Raw genomic sequence first — 8,675 nt, 5'->3', positions numbered from 1 at the left:
ACGGAAAATTCCCACACAGTGGAGGAATTTATGGGATAAAATAGGATTTTTGTACTCACTGTAAAACCTCCTTCTTGGAGTCCAATGAGGGACACAGGAATTCTGTGACCTTTTTGGTTATACTGCCACCTACAGGAGGAATGGACACTAGCAAAAAAAAAAAAATTTTTTTTAAATATATAAAGTTTTCGTTGTTTGCTCGATGGCTAATATGTTGGAGAGACTCAAAAGGATCTATAGAGTCCAGCCCGTCACCCTGGAAGCAGTTGACAGATCTTGAAGACCAAGACCCCCATACACATTGTACAACTTTTGTTGTCCGATTTCCTTTAGATTTACCAAAAACATGTAGTGCAAGGGCCTGCCTGACTGCATGCAAATTGAAACTCTTAAGGTTTGACCTCATATTATATGGTTTTGGTAATTCTGAAGGAAAAAGGAAAAAAAAAAAAAAAATCTACAGGAAATTGTATAGTGTGTATCCAGCTTAAGGAAAAATATATACCCAGCAGAGAAGGGGGAACTACAATTCCCAGCAGGGAGCTCGGGTTTTTTCTTTTGACCATTTGCCTCTAGCAGATCAATGGTTTGGCCACCACCAGGGGTCGTCTCTGAGCCGTGCTGTTGTTTTTATGCCTAGTGTCCTATCCCCTTGGGGGTGGCGCTATAACCCAATGGTTCATATCCCGAAGCAAAACATGAGCATTGTGCATGTATGGAACAGATTCTATTATATATATATATCTATCTATATATCGATATATATAGATAGATATATATATATATAGATATATAGAAGATGGCTTCTGTAGATCTCTCTTGTTCCACCACACATACAGTGGGGACGGAATGTATTCAGATCCCCTTACATTTTTCACTATTTGTTATATTGCAGCCATTTGCTAAAATCATTTAAGTTCATTTTTTTCCTCATTAATGTACACACAGCCCCCCCATATTGTACACACAGCCCCCCATATTGTACACACAGCCCCCCATATTGTACACACAGCACCCCATATTGTACACACAACACCCCATATTGTACACACAGCCCCCCATATTGTACACACAGCCCCCCATATTGTACACACAGCACCCCATATTGTACACACACAGCCCCCCATATTGTACACACAGCACCCCATATTGTACACACAGCCCCCCATATTGTACACACAGCACCCCATATTGACAGAAAAACACAGAATTGTTGACATTTTTGCAGATTTATTAAAAAAGAAAAACTGAAATATCACATGGTCCTAAGTATTCAGACCCTTTGCTGTGACTCTCATATATTTAACTCAGGTGCTGTCCATTTCTTCTGATCATCCTTGAGATGGTTCTACACCTTCATTTGAGTCCAGCTGTGTTTGATTATACTGATTGGACTTGATTAGGAAAGCCACACACCTGTCTATATAAGACCTTACAGCTCACAGTGCATGTCAGAGCAAATGAGAATCATGAGGTCAAAGGAACTGCCTGAAGAGCTCAGAGACAGAATTGTGGCAAGGCACAGATCTGGCCAAGGTTGCAAAAAAAATTTCTGCTGCACTTAAGGTTCCTAAGAGCACAGTGGCCTCCATAATCCTTAAATAGAAGACGTTTGGGACAACCAGAACCCTTCCTAGAGCTGGCCGTCCGGCCAAACTGAGCTATCGGGGGAGAAGAGCCTTGGTGAGAGAGGTAAAGAAGAACCCAAAGATCACTGTGGCTGAGCTCCAGAGATGCAGTCGGGAGATGGGAGAAAGTTGTAGAAAGTCAACCATCACTGCAGCCCTCCACCAGTCGGGGCTTTATGGCAGAGTGGCCGACGGAAGCCTCTCCTCAGTGCAAGACACATGAAAGCCCGCATGGAGTTTGCTAAAAAACACCTGAAGGACTCCAAGATGGTGAGAAATAAGATTATCTGGTCTGATGAGACGAAGATAGAACTTTTTGGCCTTAATTCTAAGCGGTATGTGTGGAGAAAACCAGGCACTGCACATCACCTGTCCAATACAGTCCCAACAGTGAAGCATGGTGGTGGCAGCATCATGCTGTGGTGGTGTTTTTCAGCTGCAGGGACAGGACGACTGGTTACAATCGAGGGAAAGATGAATGCGGCCAAGTACAGGGATATCCTGGACGAAAACCTTCTCCAGAGTGCTCAGGACCTCAGACTGGGCCGAAGGTTTACCTCCCAACAAGACAATGACCCTAAGCACACAGCTAAAATAACGAAGGAGTGGCTTCACAACAACTCCGTGACTGTTCTTGAATGGCCCAGCCAGAGCCCTGACTTAGACCCAATTGAGCATCTCTGGAGAGACCTAAAAATGGCCGTCCACCAACGTTTACCATCCCCCCTGACAGAACTGGAGAGGATCTGCAAGGAGGAATGGCAGAGGATCCCCAAATCCAGGTGTGAAAAACTTGTTGTATCTTTCCCAAAAAGACTCATCAAAAGGGGCTTCTACTAAATACTGAGCAAAGGGTCTGAATACTTAGGACCATGTGATATTTCAGTTTTTCTTTTTTAATAAATCTGCAAAAATGTCAACAATTCTGTGTTTTTCTGTCAATATGGGGTGCTGTGTGTACAATATGGGGAGCTGTGTGTACAATATGGGGTGCTGTGTGTACAATATGAGGTGCTGTGTGTACAATATGGAGTGCTGTGTGTACAATATGGAGTGCTGTGTGTACAATATGGGGTGCTGTGTGTACAATATGGGGTGTTGTGTGTACAATATGGGGGGCTGTGTGTACAATATGGGGGGCTGTGTGTACAATATGGGGGGCTGTGTGTACAATATGAGGTGCTGTGTGTACAATATGGGGTGTTGTGTGTACAATATGGGGTGCTGTGTGTACAATATGGGGGTGCTGTGTGTACAATATGGGGTGCTGTGTGTACAATATGGAGTGCTGTGTGTACAATATGGGGTGCCGTGTGTACAATATGGGGTGCCGTGTGTACAATATGAGGTGCCGTGTGTACAATATGGGGTGTTGTGTGTACAATATGGGGGGCTGTGTGTACAATATGGGGGGCTGTGTGTACAATATGGGGTGCTGTGTGTAGAATATGGGGGGCTGTGTGTACAATATGGGGTGCTGTGTGTACAATATGGGGTGCTGTGTGTACAATATGGGGTGCTGTGTGTACAATATGAGGTGCTGTGTGTACAATATGGGGTGCTGTGTGTAGAATATGGGGGGCTGTGTGTAGAATATGGGGTGCTGTGTGTACAATATGGGGTGCTGTGTGTACAATATGGGGTGCTGTGTGTACAATATGGGGTGCTGTGTGTACAATATGAGGTGCTGTGTGTACAATATGGGGTGCTGTGTGTACAATATGGGGTGCTGTGTGTAGAATATGGGGGGCTGTGTGTACAATATGGGGTGCTGTGTGTACAATATGGAGTGCTGTGTGTACAATATGGGGTGCTGTGTGTACAATATGGGGGGGCTGTGTGTACAATATGGGGTGCTGTGTGTACAATATGGGGTGCTGTGTGTACAATATGGGGAGCTGTGTGTACAATATGGGGTGCTGTGTGTACAATATGGGGTGCTGCGTACAATATGGGGTGCTGTGTGTACAATATGGGGAGCTGTGTGTACAATATGGGGTGCTGTGTGTACAATATGGGGGGCTGTGTGTACAATATGGGGTGCTGTGTGTACAATATGGGGGGCTGTGTGTACAATATGGGGGGCTGTGTGTACAATATGGGGGGCTGTTTGTACAATATGGGGAGCTGTGTGTACAATATGGGGTGCTGTGTGTACAATATGGGGGGCTGTGTGTACAATATGGGGTGCTGTGTGTACAATATGAGGTGCTGTGTGTACAATATGGGGGGCTGTGTGTACAATATGGGGGGCTGTGTGTACAATATGGGGGGCTGTGTGTACAATATGGGGTGCTGTGTGTACAATATGAGGTGCTGTGTGTACAATATGGGGTGCTGTGTGTACAATATGAGGTGCTGTGTGTACAATATGGGGTGATGTGTGTACAATATGAGGTGCTGTGTGTACAATATGGGGTGCTGTGTGTACAATATGAGGTGCTGTGTGTACAATATGGGGGGCTGTGTGTACAATATGGGGGGCTGTGTGTACAATATGGGGGGCTGTGTGTACAATATGGGGGGCTGTGTGTACATTAATGAGGGAAAAAAATGAACCTAAATTAATTAAGCAAATGGCTGCAATATAACAAAGAGTGAAAAATTTAAGGGGGTCTGAATACTTTCCGTCCCCACTGTACACTCTGATTTAAAAATGCTGATTAGCAGGGTTATTGTTGCTGGCGATAAATTGCCCCCCCCCCCCCCCCCCAACCCCACCATAGATCACAGTAGAGGCCTTGACTAGGTGTGTGACCTCCATAATTATAGTTGTCAGGACCCAAACTTGACCCCGAGACCTCTGCTGTGTCTGGCAATGACCCTGCTTGCTGAGCCACTTGGAATGCTGGACAGTTCCCTGGACAAATCCTTGAATGATCCTGCCTTGGATCTTAGTTGCCTTGAACCCTTTGCTCCTTCCATGAACGTCCTCAATTTAAGCCATGTCTCTGCACTTCCTGGTAGCCAGAATATTGTGCCTTCTCCAGCCAATATCTCGCTTGTCTCTCCTTCTGCTGTCCATACCTTTGCTACTATTCCTTACCGACCTTTGGCTTGTTCCTCGACTCTTTTGCTTGACCCCTACCTGCTATATCTGCTACTGGACCCACGGCTAGCTCACTTCCTAGTGGGGCAATCCAGAGGACCGCGACCTGGTACTAACATGCAGCAAAGCCCATCCCCACCTTCAGGGGCTCTGGTGAATACCGGTTAGTACTTAGACCTCGCACCTCACGTGAACCTGTGTCACCCGTTTCAAGAATAGCGATCACTCACCTGAGCAGAGGATTCCCTTGAACCTGGCGCAGGAGAAGTCGTCGCACTGGCAGTAGGAGCCGCTGATGCGGCCGAATTCGCTCTCATAACACGAGCACAGGCCGCAGATGCACCTCCCCCGCCCGTTGCACACGGTGTGGCTCTCCGACTCCCGGCAGGTGTTCAGGGACGAGCTGCTGCTGTCGTCGTCCTCTCCGCACTCGCACCGGGCCCCCAGGAAGCCGGCGTCACAGTTACAGACCCCCGCAGGTCAAGGTCCCGTTTCCGCTGCACTTCCCGCTGCTCGCCTCCCCCAGGTGAGAGCAGCCGCAGCTGCAGTTGTAGGTCACCGTCACCTCCAGCGTGTCCCGGAAACCCACCGGCTTGATGGTGAAGGTGTGCGCCGTCCCCGGCGGAGGGCAGCTCCTCGCCTGCGCCGAAACCTCAAAAGAAACCTGGAGGGAGACAGGAGAGCATGGAGTTAAAAAATGGACTTTGGGGGAGGGGGACCCAAAGAGAGAGAAGAGATGGGACAGAGAGGGAGGGGGACCCAAAGAGATGGGACATGGGGGGGCCCCGAGAGATAAAAGAGATGGGACATGGGGGGGGGACCCCGAGAGATAAAAGAGATGGGACATGGGGGGGGGACCCCGAGAGATAAAAGAGATGGGACATAGGGGGCAGGGGGACCCAAAGAGATGGGACATGGGGGGGGACCCCGAGAGATAAAAGAGATGGGACATGGGGGGGGGGGGGGGACCTTGAGAGATAAAAGAGATAGGACATAGGGGAGAGGGGACCCGAGAGTTAAAAGAGATGGGACATAGGGGGCAGGGGGAACCCAAAGAGATAGAAGAGCTGGGACGTAGTGGGAGGGGGATCCCCTGAGATAAGGGAGATGGGACATAGGGGAAGCGAGGGACCCCAAGAGATAGAAGAAATGGGGCAAAGCGGGAAGGGGGAACCCAAATGATAGAAGAGATGGGACATGGAGGGAGGGACCCTAAAGAGATAGAAGAGATGATATTTCACATTTTGAATCTGACTTGGTACCTGCGATTCCCAGAGCACACCTACAGAGAATGCTAGCAAAATCAAATGTTTTAAGGCTATTTTCTCTTCAGGTTAAATGTTATTCATTTCTTAAAAATAAAATGGTTTGGGAAAGTACCACGGTTATCGCCACTAGATTGAGTCGATGATCATACAAAAATAGGTATGTATTTATGACTGAAGAACATCTTCTGGAGAACATGCTGGAAGACCCATCCGCGACCCATCTTCAGTGTTCTGGCTGAGGGAAGAAGGTTCTCATCCAAGATACATGCCCCCCCCCGTCCACTGGCCCCTCAATGCGGCAATGTCAGCCATACCTTCTGCAACAGCCCCAAATCATCATGTTTCCACCTCCCGTGTGACTGTAGGGATGGTGTTCTTAGGGTCATAGTCACCATTTTTCTACCTCCAAACACGGCGAGTCGAGTTAATGCCAAAGAGCTGAATTTTGGTCTCATCTGACCACAGAACTTTCTCCCAATCCTTCTCTGAATCATTTAGATGTTCATTGGCAAACTTCAGACGTTCCTGTCCATGTGTCTTCCTGAGGAGGGGGACCTTGCGGGATTTCAATCCATGGTGGTGTATTGTCTTACCAATGGTTTGTTTGGCGACTGTGGTCCCAACTGCCCTGAGATCATTCACAAGCTCCTCCGGTGTAGTTCTGGGCTGATCCCTTTACTTTTCTCATGACCATCCTCACCCCATGAGGAGAAATCTTGCATGGAGCTCCAGACCGAGGGCGATTGTATTTCTTCCATTTGCGAATAATCCCTCCAACAGTTGTCTCCTTCTCACCAAGCTTCTTCTGATGGTCTTGTAGCCCATTCCAGCCTTGTGCAGGTCTACAATCTTCTCCCCGATGTCCTCTGACAGCTCTTTGGTCTTTCCCATGATGGTGAGGATTGAATGGAAGAAAGCGATTCTGTGGACAGGTGTCTTTTATACACATAACGAGTTGTCGTTAAGAGAACCTTCTTACATTGACAGGACTAATCTGTGTACCACATGAGCACCTACTGTAGTGTCTGTGTATACTCCATATATACTATATACACTCTCTATATACTCCATATATATATACCACATGAGCACCTACTGTAGCCAGTCTGTGGGGGAGCAGAATTATTGTTGGTTGGTAGGGGATCAAATACTTATTTTATTCACTGAACTGCAACTCCATTTATAACATTTGTATCATTTCTGGATTTTTGGTTGATATTCTGTCTCTATCATATAAAATACACCTATGATAAAAATTATAGACCCTTCATTTCTTTGTAAGTGGGCAAAACTTACACAATCTGCAGGGGAGACAATCGTTATTTTCCCCTCTGTACATCCTACTTGCGGCGAAAACAGTTGAATAACATTTTGCACAGAACAAATGTACACGCGGTGTCACAGGACAGATCACATCCGTTATAAATACACCCCTATGTATGGATGTACGTCACATAAACAATAAAGCATAAATGTGCCACATAAATTACAATAAATTATGTTTAACAATTCCTCTAGTAGTATTTTGTGGATCTTTCCTAAGCCGCTCCTGACGAAGTCCCTAGTGACCAAATGCATTGGGCGGGGCTAGGGACATCATCAAGCACACGCTTGCTCTTAGGTGACCAGGAGAATCAACAGACTGTATGTATGTTCTACACACTGAGAAGCGCAGGAAAATATATTTGTGTTTGTAACAAGAGATACAACGTAACAATCTGGAGTTATCAGATGAATGTAACCAACGGTTACCGATTCCCTCTAGGGTTCTCTAGAATCAAAGGATAGTAGATAAATTACTATGATCAATAAGTTTGTGGCATATCGAACAATTTATTCAGCCTTGCAATCAGATTTTTCTCTTGGACACCAACATGACTGACCATACGATGGTATATAAAATCGTTCTGTGTCCTGGCCATCATGGGGAATCAGTGCAGAGTTTTATAGCCATTGATAATATTAATATCTACACTGAGACATCACTAATTCTTGTAGCCGAACACGATTGTCAATCCTGCCATTTATTACCATTACACTTCATTATGTAATAAGCCCTCACCACATAAAGACCATTTCCCTGACTGTCATAGCCAGATAAAGTGTGGTGCAGTACTTTGTTTTATATGCACAACACACGATGACCTGCCCCGCCCCGTCCTCCCTCTCTTCATATGAAACCTGACAGTCACACTGAATTTTTTTTTTGGAGAGGAGCGCCGTGCCGAGTCAGCAGATCTGCCAGAAGCTGAACACACATTACAGGAGTGTTTTCTGCCTGACGACAGGGTGTGTCACCATACTCAGAGGTGACCTATATTTACATTCAGGGTAAAGTCTGCAAACTTTTTATATTTCAAGAGAATTGCACTAGGAGACATGGGGACACATAGGATGCACGTGGGAAATATGGGGGAGCACTAGGGGGTATAGAGGGTGCACTAGGCAATATGGGGGGAACACAGTGTGCACTGGGAGACATGGGGCAGGAGATATGAGGGGGGGCAGGAGATATGAGCAGGGCAAAAGATATGGGGGGGGGCAGAAGCAGGAGATATGAGAGGCAGAAGAAGAGAGGGGGGGCAGACAGAGGATATGAGGAGGGACAGGAGATATGAGGGGGGCAGAGGAGATATGGGGGGGGCAGAGGATATGAGATATGAGGGGGGGCAGAGGATATGAGATATGAGGGGGGGGCAGAGGATATGAGATATGAGGGGGGGGCAGAAG

Source organism: Aquarana catesbeiana, linkage group LG06 (assembly GCF_042186555.1).
Source record: "Aquarana catesbeiana isolate 2022-GZ linkage group LG06, ASM4218655v1, whole genome shotgun sequence".
Taxonomy (NCBI): Eukaryota; Metazoa; Chordata; class Amphibia; order Anura; family Ranidae; genus Aquarana; species Aquarana catesbeiana.
This window is presented reverse-complemented; position numbering follows the sequence as displayed.